General features: G+C 50.6%; 1 long non-coding RNA gene across 1 annotated transcript; it reads right to left on the bottom strand.

The window, feature by feature from the left end:
- Positions 1-12,790: 12,790 nt before the first annotated feature.
- On the bottom strand, positions 12,791-14,514 carry LOC122208793. Its single transcript, XR_006197354.1, has 3 exons — positions 14,324-14,514; positions 13,563-13,638; positions 12,791-13,194 (listed from the first exon to the last, which is right to left on the bottom strand). It is a non-coding gene; the product is annotated as an uncharacterized LOC122208793 (long non-coding RNA).
- Between the last annotated feature and the right edge of the window lie 3,828 nt (positions 14,515-18,342).

The raw sequence follows: 18,342 nt of genomic DNA, 5'->3' as shown, positions 1-18,342 counted from the left end.
CAAGAAAGTCATTAGACATGCCCCACTGGCCAACATATAAACATACTACTTACAGACAGCCCCCGAAATGTTCAGATATGCGTGTGTGCACGTGCACACACACGCACACACACGCACACACACGCGCACACACACGCGCACGCGCACACACACACACACACACAAGCAAATACAAGAAGAAGGAGGAAACTGATGTGACATAAAGAGCTGTGAATATATTTTCCTCTAAGGCTGGTAATGGAGAGTGAATTTTTGTTCAAAGTTTTGGCATAAGAAGTCCTGCTGAAAACACATATAATTTTACCTCCCCAAAATAATAAAAAGCTTTTGTAACTTCAAATATATAATTACGTTCTGGAACTTTTTTATATGGCAAGCTGCCTGAGTTGTCCCCATATCCTGGGTACAGGGACAGGATTCCATGGGACAGTATTTGAAGGGAGACCCACATGGGGCTTCTAAAAGTCTGGTGCCGTCTCCCCCTCAAAAAGCAGACGACTTTCCCCCCACACCAGCAAACTGCTCCTGCCTAACACCAACCGAAGAGAGGCGATGGGAGAAGGGGAGTTCCAGGAATTAGAGTGCAGGGATGTGGTTCTGTGTGCAGGGAAGATGGGGGCTTCTGTGACACACACCAGGACCAGGGCAGGGGAGCCCGGGTTGTACACTGTGGGGAAGCTGGGAAAAGCTGCTTGCCAAGCGGATGAAACCCGTGTCTCTATCAGGAGGGGCCCCTCAAGCCATCAAATACACTCACGTGTTAAACGCAACTCCAGACGACATGTGTCCCGGTTGGGGAAAGCCACGTGGCCTTCTCAGTGGCTCGTCCTTTATACTGCTGCACGACATCACGACCACGCACTCTGCTATGGTGACGAGTACTATTTAGCATTTGTTGAGCGCCATGATAAGTATCTACATGCTTATCTCCTTCGATCCTTAAAGCCACTCACTAGGGTCAAAGCTCTCATCATGCCCTCTCTGCAGGCGGAGGACTGAGGTGTAAGGGGCAGAGTGAAGTTCTGAACCCAGTTCTCTGCCTAACGCCCCTGCCAAACTGCTCATCAGTTATGCGTCAAGGGCAGGCGCTCTGACATTCACAAACTCATAATTAGGGGAAGGACGGCAGAGGAGAGAAGAAGCTCATTCTTGTCTTTCCTTGGCCCTTGTGAATTACTGTTGAATTCAGAATCCATTGTTGACTTACTGTGGAAACTCTCGAGAAGCAACCTTTCGGCGTACAAGAAAGGGTACAAGAGAACTAGCCCAATCCAAGATACAAGGAGAGGGTAGATGGGGGGGGGGGGGTTATATTACACTGAAAAAGTCTTCCTGCACGTGTTCAGGGAAGACAGGAGGAGCAGTGGGTAAGTGAGGAAGACAGCAGAACAGAGGCGCCCTCCAAGGCTGGGCCAGCCCCCTGCCCTTGACCCCACCAGGGCCCAGGTAGACGCCTCCTATCTACTGCTTCAGCATTCTCTCACAGAGGGCACGTCCTCCTTCTCTTTTCCTTCCCCCTGTACCCACATCCGAGACCTGTCCCACAGATGAATGAAAAGGGGTTTCGGAAACCCATTTGCCCAGCGTCGACCTGAACCACAGTAAGAGGTAAGAAGGCTACAGGGCAAGACAGAACACCAACCGCGGCCAGGCAGACCGGGTTCCCGCCTCACAAGCAACTCTAACAAGCCGTCCACTTTGGTTTCTTACTTTTAACGTTTTTGTTTCGACATACTTCTAAATTTACAGAAAAACTGCAAGATTTGTGTAGTGGATTCCCATAAACCCTTCACCCAGATGCCCCAGATGTAAACATTTTACCATATTTCTCTCTCTTTCGCATCTTAATATAGACATGCAGGGATAAGATAAATACTTGTATAAATATAAAAGTATATATTTATATAGAGATATTTATAGTATATATTTATAACTATATAGATATATATCTATATTTATGCAAGTAACATATATGTAAATATAAATATCTACATATAAAAATACTTACATATTCTACAGTACATATATACAAGCATATATGTACCCTATATGTGTATTTATTCAAGTACATATGTATTTACTCTCTCTATCTCTCTCTATATATATACACTATATATATATATATATATATATATATATACTACACACACACACACACACACACACACACACACAACCTATATATATAAATTGGTATCTCCAATTCCAATCCAGCACTGAAGAGTTCATTAGATACTTCTGCTCTCCATACATGTAACCCCCTTCTCTGTTAGCAAGCGACCTGGCTTCCACTGTGCACAATTTATTTCCTTATTTGCTCAATTCCAGAATACCCAATAAGTATTTTCAGAATGGCTAACCGATACAACGGCAAAAGAGAAGCCAACTTTCAAGAGTTAAAGACTCGCATTGAGCCCTTTTGTCTCTCACCCAAATGCTGTGTCCCCAAATCACAGGGGTCGGCCCCTTCCTCTCAGGGTGGTTGCATGTTTCATTTGAAATATAGTTCAGGTCATTTGTTTCCACTTGTATCTCATTTTAAGATTTTCCCCCAACCGTGATGATTTTACTCCTTTTTTTTTTTTTTTTTGGAGTGCATGAGATACTATCATGATTCCCCAAGTCAGAACGATACCAAAAAATATATTAGAGAGGCTTTGCTTTCTCCCATTCTTTCTGTTTTCAACCCCATTCCCACGCACTTCTTTCTACCCAATCTCATTTTCTGTTTTATCCTTCTAGCAGTTGGTTTTTCCTCTGCGCAAATATTTTCTTTCCCCCCTCTCCTTCCCTACACAAAAGGTAGCATCCCGCTTGAGCAATACCCCCGGACAGAACTCCATTGGATGGACAGCACCAATCTCCTGTATGTGTATATTTAGATTGTCTCTGATATTTTTTTATTTTTGGAGACAGAGAGAAAAAAAAAGAACATGAATAGGGGAGGGGCAGAGAGAGAGAGGGAGACAGAGAATCCCAAGCAGGTGCCATGCTCAGTGTGGAGCCGGACGTGGGGTCCAACCTCACAAACTGTAAGATCAGAACCTGAGCCGAAATCGAGAGTCGGATGCTCAACCGACTGAGCCACCCAGGCGCCTCTAGATTGTTTCCAGTATTTTGCGGTTGCAAACAATGCAGCGACAAAGAACCCTGTGCACACCTATTTTCACATTATTAGAATGCCATCCACTTTTAAGTGTTATGTATCAGTAAGGATTAGATCCAGCTGCATATACCAGAAAACCCCAAATAACAGAAATATATAATGGGTTATTCCTATATACATGAAAGAAATCCAGAGGGAAACAGTCCAGGGTTGGTATATTGGCTTCGTGGTCGTTGGGGACCCAGGCTCCTTCTGTCATTGTTTTCTTCCATTCCTAGCATTCTGTTTCCATCCCCACAGTTACCTCGTGATCTAAAGTGGGTCTCATCTCCTGCCATCACATCTTTGCCCCAGGAAGAAGGAAGGAAAGGGGAAAAAAAGGGCGTTCCTCAGGGATCACCCTTTTATGATGACATTCTGGAAGAATCTCTTAACAACTTCTATCTGCATCTCATTGGCCAGCATTGAGTCGCATACCCACAAGGGACACTGAGGAAAAGAGTCTTACAGCGGGCCACACTACTGTCCTCAGTGATTAGGGTTCTTTTGCTGAGGAAACAGGGGAGAATGGTGATTGGCTGGGCGACTAGCCATCTCTCCCCTGTGTTACTACAATTAACTTTCCAGCCCTTCCGCTCTACTTACAACCTGTAAATCTTTTGTTAACAAGAGTGAACAGAAAAAGTCACCTCTCTCCCTAGAGTACTTCGGGACAATTTCAGGAGCGTTTTCATAGCACTGAGCCAGTGCAAGGCCCTCCCCTCGTGGGGACCACAAGTACCCTAGAGAAAGCAGCCACTGGGGACCACCTGTTATCTGAGCCACGAGGAGGGTCAGATGTTTTCAGGGGAAGAGGAAATACAGTGATCCTTCATCAAGCATAGGAGATAAGCCCAGAAGCCAGATGTCACTGTCTTTCACCAGAGGGGAACGGAACAATGTACTCAATGTTACCCAGAGAACCAAATGCATCAAGAGACATTTGAAAAGTCCCCCCAGTTTATCCCAGGGGGAGGGGGACTGTCATAGGCTAGCTTGGAACGTGTGGGAAGAACGAAGTGATCGATGAGAGACCCAGCAAGGCGCTGACTATCACTAATAGCTTCTATCCTATCGTGTCGTAGGTGGGCTCTCGGTCAGTCCCCCACCAGGTGCTAATGTCTGGTCACCAAACCCTCTTCCCCTGGGATGGAACATTAGAGCATCAGAAAACACCTTCCTGGGGGAGGCCAGAGTCCCTCGTCTCCCTGGGGACACGGTTCAGGGACTCTCCACCTTCCTCATGGTCGAGCCTCGTTACCCCCTGCGAGGTAAGGCCCAAGCAAGATGGCCTCAGGGGCCAACAGAGGCCAATCCACCCCAAGATGCGGGACATTTTTAGGCTTCCTGTTTCCCGCTTCAACACGCTGGTTCTAAAGGAATTGCATCCCCGAGGCGCTGTTCAGTAGGAAATCACTTCACTCATATTCAGGACTCCAGGGATGTCAACCTGGACTTTAGTATTGGCTCAGTGTCCCCTGGACACAGCGCCCTGGACACATCTCGGCCCTTGGAAACATCCCTCCCTTCCCCCTCAGGGTGTTTTGAGAAAGCCAACAAAAGCTCCCAATGGTTGAGTATCAGAAAGTGCTCATGCCCAGAAAACAAACATGCTTTTGTGAAAAAAAAAAAAAAAAAAAAAGCACATAAATTCTTACTCGTTAGACTCTTGGATAAGCCACACACACACACACACATACACACACACACACGCTACCATGGACGGAGCGCCTACTCTCCTCTACTTTATGTGCATGATCTCGTCTCATTCTTACAACCACCGCGTGGGTGTGGGAAGCAGCTCATATCACCTTCATTTTCCCAAAGACCAAACAGATTCAGAGAGGTGACGGTGTTTGTCCGAGGTCACAGAGCCGGTAAATGGCAGAGCTGGGATCCAGACCTAGTGCTCCATCACTCCAAGCCTAGACTCTCAAAAAAGGTCCTTTGGAGAAGGGGCTTTCAGAGGTTCAGAAGTGGGGCTTAGAAGGGAGGGTGTGGGGCGGGCATCGTCTGCTGTGGGTGTCCCCAGCAGCCTTCACTGTCCCGTGCAATGGCAGCCACGGCTTGAAACCCAGTCTCCTCCCTTCGCTTCTCGGCCGCAGTAAAAACCAAAGTTTATTTTCGTTCCCTCCCCATGTTAAAGGAAAGCAGGGCTTGGGCTCCACATTCCATTCTAAATAAGGGATTGGAGGACTGTTCAAGCTAATTAAGATGATCGGCCAGTTTTGAAAGCAGTACTTTGCACACACATGCACACACACGCACACCCACATGTACACACACACTTGCACACCCCCTCTAGGCAGACCCGGCGGATCGTCCCCAGCCATGCGCTCTGACGCCAACCTGGGGCCACAGAAGCATCTGGCCGCACGCCGCTCCTCCACAGGGTTTGGGGACGGTCACCGCGTGTTATTTCAGGGGCAGCTCGTGCAGAGGTGGCCCCCAGGGCCCTTCTCCTTCTCCTTCCTATTATGGATTGCCTTTTTGGATTTCGACTGTCCCCTCGTCCTTTCCGTGATCCAGACTGGAAGGCAATTATAACTCATGAGAAACTAGGGTTCTGGCTGCCATGATGGGATTAGGTGTGTGTGTGGGGGGGGGGGGGACACGTGGGGGGGGGGGGAGACCGCTAATAATGGCACTGATAAAGCTGTAATGGCCCACTCTGGTCTGAATCCCCTTGGGGACTGGCTAACTGAGGCAGGTGGTCCTCTAAGACCTTCCCTCTCAACGTGTGGTCTGTGGACCCCCAGTTATTGGCATCACCTGGGAGCTCGTTGGACATGCACACTCCGCATTCACACGGTAAAGGCAGTGCAACTCTGCTCTAAGATACCGAGAACCTGTAGGCCTCCGTCACCACCACCCCAGCTCCAGACACCTCTGCCTTCAGGGCTGAGTACCTGGCCAAACAAATAAATATCTCTGCAGGAAGATGACTTTGAGAAATATTACTTTCCAAGTTCCTCACCGGAGTACAACAAACATTTCAGCACATTTAGAGGCACTGATAAGTCCTGCATAAGGACACATTTGCTTTACATTTCAGCACATTTAGAGGCACTGATAAGTCCTGCATAAGGACACATTTACTTTTCTTGTTTAACTGAGTGCCTCCTAAATGTATTTGACCACATTTTTTTTTTCATAGAACACCCAGTGGTGGAATATATTCTGGAAAATAATACCCTTAGAATAATTTTTTTTTTTTCATAGAACACCCAGTGGTGGAATGTATTTTGGGAAATAAGACCCAAAGAGTCAAGCACAATCCCTTATATTATCTTTAGGAAAAGGCAGCTGTGGTGTCCTTGTGACATTACCTCTTAACAACCAGTTCTGAGGCCTCAGGATGTCCAAATCAGGAACAAGGGTGACAAGAAGGCTTACATCAATTACTTTTAACTAGGGCCACACCCAAATCTCTCCGGGATTCCAACCTGGATTCCCATGGTCCCTCAAACTCAACATGCCCAACCCAACTGCATTCCAGAACACTTATCTGTAACACCACCAATCTCCTTCCAGGCTCCAGAGCTGTCTTCACTCCGCCCACCCCTTCCTACCCCTTACTTCTCCCCCACCCCCACTGCCTTGGCCCCTCCACCCAATCAATTGCCAAGTTCACTATACTTTATCTCAGTTACGTCTTTAATCTCTTCACACCCTGCCCCTTCCCATTAGGACTAAGCAGGGCCTCTTGTCCCTCAGGCGCCTCCCTGCCCTGACTCCTCCCTAATGCATCCTGCCCACTGTGACTAGAGGGACGTCTCCACGCACAGATGTGCTTCCGTCCTTCGCCTGCTCAAACAATACATCCCCAGCGCCATCACCGTGGACGACGTTGACCAAGCGCTTGCTTTGTTGTGATGCTGGCCGCCATCTTGAAGATCGGGAAATGGCAGCAGGGAGAAGAGAAGTAACCTTCCTAAAGCCTCTCACGGAGTCGATGGTGGCAAGAGGATGTGAGGTTTGGACAATATGGCACCAGAAGTTTAGTGCTCCCCCCTTGCATGGCGCCACCTCCCTTCACAGACTGCCCAGAGGGCTACCTTGGCCTTCCAGTAGCCCTGTTGGTACCTCCTGCCTCATCCGTGCCGAGCCAGCCACTGTGGTGGAGTGTGGGGACATTCCTCAGCATCGGTGTCATCATGAAGTCTTTGCTCAACACCTTTCTTCCACTCCCAGCCACACCCCCATCTGCCTTGTAGCAGAGTCCTCCCTCACCCCCAAGAGATGGCCAATTTCTCCAGGCTGAAGGCCTGGCCTGGCACATCTGTGTCTACCTTCACTGGGCCTGACGCAGGGCTGGTGCTCCTCTGTCCCCTATAGTCCATTCTCCACCCTGCTCTAAAAAATCTGGAGAGAGAGGGGTGCCTGGGGAGGGGGGGGGGGCTCAGCCGGTTAAGCATCCGACCTCGGCTCAGGTCACGATCTCACAGTTCATGGGTTTGGGCCTCTTGTCGGGCTCTCTGCTGTCAGAGTAGAGCCCACTCTGGATCCTCTGGCTCCCTCCCTCTCTGCCCCTCCCCTCCTCTTTCTCTCTCTCTCTCTCTCCCTCAAAAATAAATAAACATTTTAAAAAGTGAGGGTTGATGGGGGGTGGGAGGGAGGGGAGGGTGGGTGATGGGTATTGAAGAGGGCATCTTTTGGGATGAGCACTGGGTGTTGTATGGAAACCAGTTTGGCAATACATTTCACATATTAAAAAAATAAATGTAACAACAGCAACTAAAAAACAAAAACACTTGAGATTAAAAGACTTTAAATTGTAAAAAAAAAAACCATTTAAAAAAGAGTAAATAAATAAATAAATACGTAAATAAATAAAAGATCTGGAGAGAGCTGTAAAACTTTTCATTATGGAAATTTTCTAACACACACGACAAGGAAAATAAGATTTTAATTCAGCAAGTATTCACTGAGCACCTACAAGATCCTGACCCTGAAGAGAGACACGTACAGAGTAGAAAGACAAGGTGCTCTTTTATTTAATCCTCATACTATCCTGTGAGGTAACGACTATGATTATTCCCTTCTTTACAGTGAGGTAGACTCAGAGAGGCAGAGACACTTTCTCAAGGTCACGTAGCGAGTTAATGACAGAATAAACACTCTACGGTGAGTCCGTGGCTTCACTGGATTTTTTGTAACGTGTCATTTTTAACGACAAGAGTAATACAAATGTGTTTTTACAAAATCCAAACAGTACTAAAGAGCCTCAGGGCAAAATGCCTCCGTCCCGATTCTGAAATCACTGACATTGTATGTTTCTAGGTACTTTCATGCACTTATAAAGGTACGTATATATAAACACGTATATGTGGATAAATACTATATACACTTGTACATCCACCACCTACTCCCACACACATAAGCAGGTGTACTAACCCAGGACTGTTCTATGCACCTGCTTCTGAATATTTGCTCTATGCACTCAGCAGACTCTCACGGGTATTATTCTAGGCTGGCCCGTGAACTTTGCACCGGGGCCAGGACCAGTGAAAGAAGAGAGGCGCTGTGCACCTTCGTGACGTCATGAGCACCTCCTGAAATGTGGTACCCGAGGCAGCTCCGTGGTCCCACCCCAGTCCCGGCCCTGCTTGCATATATCTTATTTAATCCTCAGAGGGAGTCTGTGTTGCAGGAGAGGATAGTTGACCCTTAAACAATGCCAGGCTTAGGGGCGTCGACCCCCCACTCTATGATCGACAATTCAAGTATGACTTTAACTACTCACAGCCTCCTGTTGACTGAAGCCTTACCGATAACTGTGGACCACGCATATTCTGTATGTTTTATGTAGTCTCTACTGTCTTCTTACAATAAGGGCAGCTAGAGAAAAGGAAATGTTGTTAAGAAAATCATAGGGAAGAGAAAATACACTGAGAGCCCTGTACTGTATGTATCAGAAGAAACCCTCGTGTGAGTGCACCTGCACAGCTCAAACCCAAGTCGTTGGAGGGTCAACTGTGTTATGATGACGGTGATGATGGTCTCCTTTCACGAATGGGAAAACGGAGGGGCAGGGAGGTAAAGTGATTGGCCCCAGTTGAGTCGAGACGGAACCCCGGGGGTCGTGCCCAGGGGAGGGAACAGGAAGTCCCAGGGCCCGGAGGTGGGCAAGGGCGGGGGCTGTTCCAGGGCAGCGTGGTCACGTTTGACTAGACGGTCAAGCGCCCAGAAGGGAATTGGGGGGGAGGCCCCGGAGGAAAAGCATGCCAACGCAGGGGTCCCCCGCGGCGGGGTGGGAGGGCCTCACCTTGTGGTGTTTGCCAGCAGCTGCCCACACCTGTGGGCCTCGCACCCCAGCAGGCCCTGTGCCTTTTCTCCCTGGAGAAACAGCGAGAGAAGCAGACAAGCCCCCTCGGGCCGCTCCCATCTTTCTCTGCTTTATTTTGGCACAGAAGCACTCAGCTCTAAAGCATGACCCCGAAAGTTCTAGTGAGTCGTGAGGCACAGGCAGGGACCCAGGGGTGCACATGGGAGGTGGGATTGCAGGGGCTGGCCTCTGGGTGCCGAGGGAGGTCAAGGCAAGGAGACGGGGCGCGGCCCCGGTCCTCGATGATAGAAGCTGGTCCTTCACCTCACCTCCCTCACCCTCCACCTGAGAACATCTTCACTTCCGCCGTCCTGCAGAGCGTGGGAACTTGAGACCGGAATGGCCAGGTTTTAGGAAAACAGGCTCTTTCTCAATTATTTGTGTCCAGACTGCCCTCTCTTCGGATCGTCTGTGGAAAATCGTTAATCCCTTAATGGGCTCCAGAGCTGCCCAGCTTGTTTCGCGGCTCCCATGGTGCACTTGGGGTGGCCTCCCAGAGCGTCTGTCCGGCCTCTCCTTCGGGATCTCAACCCAGAGAAGAGTGTCAGGGCCAGAGAAGAAGCCACCGGATCCACAGCTCAGCCCCACACAAACAGCCTTCCCCCACCCCCCTCCGACCCTCACCTCTGCTCACAGATGTGCATCACGGCCTTCCTCACTGCCTGGCCTCTAGGAGGTGCTCGGTAAGCTACTAGAAGAGACGACTTTTTCTAATGGGGCCTCTGCCGAGTCCCCCAGCACCTGACCTCTCCCTCGATCACCTGACAAAGCCCTCTCGGGTCAGGCCTCTCATGGGCGTACACAGCCACTGAGTTTTTCCAGAAACTCCCCCAACTGCTGCTGCTTCTTTATTGTAGAAAAACATGTATAACATAAAAGTTACCATTTCACCCAGTTTAAAGCGCAGTGCCTCTAGAATATTCGTGGTGTTAGAGTCGTCATCAGCACCTGGGTTCGGGAATATCTTTGTCACCGCCCTCCCCCCCCCAAAAAAAAACCCTATAGCCTTTAAGCTCTCTCCCTAACCCCCAGGCCTAGGCAACCACAAATCCACCTTCTGTCTGTATGGATTTGCCTAATCTGGACATTTTATGTAAACGGAATCCAACAACATATGGCTTTTTTGCGTCTGGCTTCTTTCCCTGAGCATACTGCTTCTAAGATTCATCCTTGTCGCCCCGTGTTTCAGCTCGCCGTTCCTTTTTTGTGGCCAAATAATATTCCACCCTATGGACGTGCCACACGTAGCGAATCCATCCATCCCTTGGGGGACATTCGAGTTGTTTCTACCTCGTAGCTACTGGGAACACTCACTGCCGTGAGTCCGCGTGTGCAAGTTTCTGCTTGAACACTTCCGGTTCCTTCGGGCGTCTTGACCCAAGAGCGGGACTGTGGGGTCCTACGGTATTCTCCGTTTGATTTATCGGGGAGCTGTCAGACTCCATTACAGCTCTCCCCCGCCCCCAACACACGCACAGTTATCATGAGACATTCAGAAAATGCCCGCGCAGGAACGAAAAGGTGAAAAACACCCACCCGGGGTCCTGGCACTCAAAGCTAAGCACGCTTTTCTGAACGTTTCCCACCAGGATCCTCTAGCCTGGCTTCGTAGATACATGTTAGTGTACTTCCCATTGAAAAGTTCTTTGCAAAGATAGTCATGCCGCTTCATGCTACCTTCTTGGTGACAGGCCTGTCTAAAAGTGCAAGGCCGGCACTCCCTTCTTCCCTTCCTTTATTTGGCTCCCTGGTGCTGAATATCCCATGGCGTGTATCGTAAACCCCGTGAACGCTGGTGTCGCCGTTTTGTTCGCCGCCCTGCACACAGTAGGGATGCGGTAAGTGTGTGTCGAATAAACTCAGATTTGTGAATCTATGAAAATGCGCCAGCCCGTGTTACGACTGGAGCTGCGTTTTAAATGGGCTTCCCAAAGTGCAGCCGAAAGGGTTGTGCACGACTCCCGTTGGTGACAGGCCATCCTGGAAATCTCTACAGCTGTCCCCCTTCTTATGAAAAAACAAGGACATCATGCCTTAACCCGGCCATGGAAGTTGCCCCCGGGAAATCCATCAGCTGGGACCAAGTCCTTGCCCACCCTTGACCATGCTGAGTTCGAGTTTGCAAAGAGGCCCCTCTCATTTCCATCCCAGACTCCTGGAGGGGTCTGCAAACGACCGTCCTGAAAAATCTCCTAACAGCCCAGAGCCCATTTGGTCCTAATTTCAGGACGGGTTTCTTCCGAACTCCAACCGAAGTCAAGGGTCCCCAAGGGAGACCATGTCTCTGCCTCCACCTTCCTGTCCAGGTCAGAGCAATTCCGAGGGCCACCTTGTCACGAGCCTGCTGTGCTGCCCATATTAGTTACAGATGATGGCAATTAGAGGCCGAATCTCCCTGGCTCCTGGTAGAATATTGAGACAGGGCTACAGCTATTTTAAGATTTTAAGCAGATTTATACTTAGTGCTTCAAAGAAGGCCAGCCAGCAAGGAAAATATGGTAACTGTTGCTTTAAATTATAGCTATCATTACTTCAAAAGGAGATTCAATCAGAAACCACTGAAGACTAAAACTATTTACATCTCCTGACACTTAAAAGCAAGCGAGCAGTTTTAGCCTGTCAGCCTTGGACATGTTGGCTACAAAGAGAAAGGTACCTCACTGGCCTGCGAAGGAAAACATTTTCAAGGGGGCAGGAACTGAGAAGGGATCCTGGGGGTCCTCAGGCTTGGAGCCTGCCTCCCATGTCTCTCCCACGGTCTAGGAGAGCGACAGGGTCTGGGGCACGCAGCTCTCCGTCCAAGTCTGCAGGCAGACGTCTCCAAACTCCTGCAAAACCTGGCTCTCCCCAAGGCAGGAGGGCTGCCCTTTTCTGTCTGGCCTCTGGCCTTCGGTCCCTGCCCAAGGGAAATCCTGTCTCATCCCATTAATGCAAGTCCCAGGACAGGACCGTCCCCTGCTTCTTCCGGGCTAAGCTGCCTGGACTGGACAGGAGGGCTGGGTTATGTATCAATCAGAATCAGAGATATGGACAGTGCTCAGAAGCATGGGCACTGGAAACAGACTTCTCTGGGGTAGACTTTGTGCGGTTTAATTGACTAGCTGTGTGACCTCGGACAAGCTACTTAACCTCTCTGAGACTCAGCTTCTTTGCCTGTAAAATTGGGGTATTTCATAGGATTGCTCAAATGCTTAAGGGAGATGGGGTGCGTGAGGCATTTTATTAGGATAGCGCTAGATGTATTTATCAACACCCCCTACAATTTCAGCATCGTGACACAGTAAGATTTATTTTTCACTCATGTGACGATCCAAGGAAGGTGTTTGTAGTCTGTACCTGGTTTTTCTCCCCGTGATGATCTGGGGGCTCAGGATCCCTCCATCCCGTGGCTATACCATCTGCTAGGGTTTCAGAGTCCTCCGCCCCCCGTCTCCGGAAGGGGAAGAGCCCGCGTGCCAGGTGCTGAGGACGCATCTTGGAAGATCAGTGAAGGCAGCAGTCGCCTTGCTCCGTGCGAGTGTCACCCCCTCTGAGAAGCCCTCCTTTACCTCCTAGTCTGAATTAGAGGTCCTCCTACATGCTTCCCCGGCACCTGTGCTCATCTGTATCAGTCACATCCGCTGGAATGTAATTTTGTAGGGAGAACGGGAGCCTCTTGTTCGCAGCCAAATTCCAGAGGACCTTAGCACCTGGCACCTGAGAGCAGTTCAATAGATGCTGGCTGGAAGAATTTAAGAGTAAAATCCCGAACCTTGCCACATTCCTGCACACGGCAGGTGCAGATTAGTGAATGGTACTTAACAGGTGATTAGTAAAGGTTGCTAGCTGGTAAATTTAGGATACACTGCCTATACGGTCTATACCAGAGGCTAACTACGGCCCATGGGCCAAATGCACCCCACCACCTGTTTTTGCAAATAAAGTTTTATTGGAACACTGCCCTCCGGCCCCTTCACGGGGAAGGCTGGGTTTGCTGCCTCCCAGGGAGAGCTCCACACAGGAAGAGCTCAAACGTTTGGTAGGCAAGTGGCCGTCGCCTGCCACAAGCACTTAGTATACTGTGTCTCATTAATATTAATATCGCTTTACCTGTTAGTGTTTTAACGCCATCTCCCAGTTGCACAAATGAGATCCAGGGAGATCTGTGACTCACACAAGGTTAAAGCTGGTAGGAGGCGGAACGAAAATTGGCATAGAACTCTCTTGGCCTCTGACCCACTCTGGCAACTAGGAGGAAGACTAAGAAGTTTCTAGTGTGGGTTTTTTGTGGTGCTTTGTTTTGGTTTTGCTTGAAACGGGCAGGGATCTTGGCAGTTTCACTCCCTAGGTTTTAGGAAGCCAACGTTTCAGGGCTGCTGGCCATTTTGCAGGATGGAGGAGGGTCAGCTTTACTTTTTTTCCCCCCTGGGTTCCAGAACCAGACCTTCCCAAACGGCGCTGCTCAGCTGAAACCCCTAGCCCACCATCACCTCCCCACCGCACACCCCCCCCCAGCCCCCCCACCTATGCGCTCCAGACTCTTTTTCCAGCAAGAAACGGTCACAGCACGTGCCGTGGCCGGGCGGAGGCCCCCGCTCTCCAGGCGAGAGTTGGTGCCGGCCTTTTCCTGGTGAGAAGCTATTAGAAAAAGGCATCTGCCCCTTGCCCTGACCCATGGTTCCCTCTGCCGCCACCCTGTCCCGGACTCAACCCGGCCGCTCCCTTGCCAGGCAGGCCCCAGGTGGTCTGAGTAGGCGTGTGCAGGCTGCGTGGCACGAAGGACGGCCAGGGTGGGGCCGGTGGCAGCACGAGAGTGAGTTGGATGCTCTGTTACCCGGGCAAACCACTTCCCTCTCCAGGCACCGGCTTACCTCCATCCACCGTGGAGACCGTGCCACGTGCTCCACTCGCTGCGTGCGCGGGATGTAGACGGTGGCTAGGGGCACATCTAGAAACATGACAGGGTCCGGCACAGTGGGTATTTGTTGACTTTTCGACCTCCCATAATGAATTCCACCTTCTTTTACTAACTCGACTTGTCTTCCTTCGTGCGCATTACTTCTTCCTCACGGTGCGCGGTGTGGGTGGGACCGTCTGTGGGGATGCCCCGCCCTCCCCCGCCCCCCCCGCCCTCTCCCGCCCCCCCCCGCCCCCCCCCCCCGCCCTCTCCCGCCCCCCCACCCCCCCCCACCCCCGGCTGTGCATATGACCCCAGGGCACCCGATCGGAATCTTCCCTGGGACCTTGCCTCTTGACCGGAGTCACAGAAGATGGGAGGAAAAAGGGGGACAGCTCGAGCAGTGGGGGCAGCCTCACCCGTCTGCGTGAACGCGCACGCGCCCGCACGCGCAGGCGTTGGCGTCTGAACCCCACAGCACTTGCAACCCCTCCTTGAGGGTTTTCCCTAGCTCTTCAAGTAGCTCTTTGGGTTCTTGAGAGCAAAATTGATATCTTAGAATTCTTCTGGACTTTTCTTTCCCCCGGGAGGACCTCCAAAGCCAAGGAGAGGGAGCCCCAGCTTCCGTGTCAGGAAGGGCTGGCTTGCACCGTCCCCTCCAGCCATACCGAGATGTTGCTGGCTTGGGCCGGTGCCTTCAGCTCCCAGAGACTGTTTCCTCGTCACTAACGGATCCATGGAGCTGTTCTGAGTATCCGAAGGGAAAACAGAAGTAAGTTATGCAAAGGCATTCAAAGGGGCTATTGCTATCATCCCAATTATTATTGACGCTCAGGCTTGAAGGCAAATAAATGGCTTCAACAACAACAAATTTTTTTTAAATGTTTGTTTAGTTTTGAGAGAGAGAGAGAGAGAGAGAGAGCGTGAAAGGGGAGGGGCAGAGAGAGAGGGAGACACACAGAATTGGAAGCAGGTTCCAGGCAGGTTCCAGGCTCCGAGCTGTCAGCACGGAGCCCGACACCGGGCTCGAACTCACAGACCTCGAGATCATGACCTGAGCCAAAGTCAGATGCTCAACTGGCTGAGCCACCTGGGCGCCCCCCCCCCCCCCCCCCCAGAATGGCTTTTAGTTGCAAAATGGATTCCGTTCTTTTCCAAGGGATGGTCGCATCAAGGAAGGTTTTAACCGGAACTCCAAACTCCGATGACCACCCGTTAGGCATTGCCACGCAGATTCCCCTGAGACCCATTGAGCACCTACTGCATGCCATGCACCTCCCGGGGGCTTCCCAATAAGCTTTCCGGGAGCCAGAAGATTCTGGCATCAAAGAAGTCCTTTTCAGCTCCAGATTTCTGTTCAAGAAGGAGGGGTGTGGCCAAGAGACCCCGTGTTCTACGTAGATGTGGTTGTTCACCTCTTTCCCTGACTCCTTCATTCTCATGGGGACACCCCCTCAGGCTAGAAGGTGGGCCCTTAACCCCAAGGAAGCCTCCCATTCTGGCTGTTTTCTGGCACAGGAGCATCACTGCAGGGGTCATTAGATGTCCCTGACAGGCAGCCATCGATCCCCAGAAGGAGCCAAGCCGAGGCTGAGACGCCAGGTGGACCAGTGTGCTTGTTGGCACCGATGCAGCTCAGGGCCCTTGGAGGCAACGGAGGGCAAGGAGCCACTGCAGGCAGGGAAGACGGTTTCCCGAACAACAGGGCTGCAGGCAGAACCTGGCTGTGCTGGGCCCCTGTGTGCCTCGTTCCCCCCTCCCCACCCCTACCCCCCCCCCCCCCCAGCTGCTTCCCACTCTCCTCTCCCTGCTCCGTGGCCCAGAAGGCTGATTCAAATAGTCAGGATCAAAGAGTTCCCACGCCCTCCCTGCTCATCTCTCCCTCTAAACCCCAGTTTATAGGAGATCCGGGTCAACAGGGGGCCCGGCAGGGGACTAGAGGCAGGGACGCAGGGAGGAAAGGAGGAGAATGAGTTGGGGCATTTATTCCCCAGCTCCCTCCCTGTGGGGCACCTGGGACAGGCTGTGGGCCTCAGCAGATGGCCCACAAAGGCCCTTTCTATAGGATTCTCTCATCTGGATTTTGATAACTGCCCCCCGCCCCCAACCTTGTCCCTTTGGGTTTAGCCTTGGGTTTCTCTGCATCCTGCCCACATCTTTGCAGGTCGGGGCTTTTGAAGGCCTCCTCGAATGATCCTGACTGTTGCCTGCTGCAAAGCCTGACCTGGTATTGACACTGCCAGTCCTCTCCAGACCCCGGTTTCCATCAGCCTCCATGATTGACAATGCCCTCATGATGAGGGTGGAACCTCATCAGACAGATGGCTATGAAAATATGCCCCCGTGGGGAAGGGGAACCTCACCCCGGCCGGGTGGTCAGGAACCCCAGGCACCCAAGGAAAACCCACTCCATAAGTGGCTGATAACCATAGATCTTTCTAGGCAAGATTCCAAGGGTGTTTCTGCCACAGTGAACACGGGTGGGGCGCACTCTGGAGAAGGTCTGAAGGAGACAGCGAGCCCTTACCTAATCTCACTACCTCAGGGAATTCTCTCTATTTCCATGTGATCATAAAATACCCACCTAATTTAGGAGGAAATGGTGACAAAAGACTTTGCTCCACCATGAGCACTTTGCACGAGACAGTCCTCGTGATAAAGTCGTGAAGGATTTAAAAGGTTGCTGACATTTTCCGTTATGTATCTTTTCATTAGAGGTAACTATCACTTTAAGCAAATTGTTTCAGGGCCTGGAATGTAGCAATAAGTGATCTAATTAGTGTAGGTTGTAATTTACGAAGGTTCATTATGTCACAGACATTATGACTCCTGGGTATTACCAAAGGACTCATTTGTAGCCCTTGAAATGATTTTCTCATGAACACACATAATGTCACCCATCCAACTAGTGTGGAGCCTTAAGGTGACTGGGCGTACATGAAACTCAGGCTTTTGGGGGAACTAGGTTTCAAGACAGTAGCAATAAACAAGCCAACAGGCAGTAAAGGAACACCCAGTTTTGACAAGGGCGGCATGGGATCCTTCTGCTACCCAATGTCAAACAAATCACTTAGGACAAATGTGACATTCAACGTGAACAAAGAAGACTCTGGCATCTAAATGTTTTAGATCTCTTGGAGCCAGAAAGTCTGAGAAATGGCTGGCTTTGAGTTTTTGTTATTTTCTTTTGTATTCTCAGTCTCCCCCTCCAAAAAAAAAAAAAAAAAAAAAAAAAGCGCACCTGTGATATCCGTATTCACAAGAATAAAACATGTGGTCAAGTGAACCACCAACTTGCAGTCGTGTTACTGGGGCGAGACAGAGGCGAGCTGGCTGCTGTCCACCTCACCTCCGCCCCCTCTGCTTTTCCCCTTGGGCGCCCAGGTAGACTACATTTCCCAGCCTCCCTTGCAGTTAGGGTGGCCATGTGACTGAGTTCTGGCCAATGGGAAGTGGGCAGAATTGATGTGCCTCACTGCCAGGCTAAGGTGTATCAAACCTTAGCACTATGCTGCCTGTTTTCTCTTGCGTCTGCCTGCTGGCAGAATGCAAATAATGGGGAAGGCGGGTTCGGCAGGTGCAGGGGATGGCAGAACCAGCGGATGGAAAGAATCTGGACTCTGAATGACTCGGCGGAGAGAGTCTGCGGGACAGGAACTGGATGAAATCTGCACTGTGTGTGCCATGTATTTTATAGCACTAGTTGGACTTGACTAATATATGCCCACGGGGGGTCCCCATTAAATCCCCGCACCTCAGCCCTTCCAGCCAAGATCTCGAGCAGTTCTCTGTTATAAAAGCAATGGCATCCCCCTCCCCCTGCCAGCTTCTAAATATATTTTAAAGAGTTACAGAAACTGACCAGCTTCCAAAACTTAAACCTTACAGACGTTCACAGACAGGAACAAGGCAGGGCCCCAGAGGAAAACACAGTCAGAGCTGCTCCCCGGGAACAATAGTTGTTTACGGGCGCAAGCGAGCTGAGCTGCTCTG

This window comes from Panthera leo, chromosome E2, assembly GCF_018350215.1.
Source record: "Panthera leo isolate Ple1 chromosome E2, P.leo_Ple1_pat1.1, whole genome shotgun sequence".
Lineage (NCBI taxonomy): Eukaryota > Metazoa > Chordata > Mammalia > Carnivora > Felidae > Panthera > Panthera leo.
The sequence above is the reverse complement of the archived record's forward strand: the minus strand, read 5'-3'. Positions and strand labels throughout refer to the sequence as shown.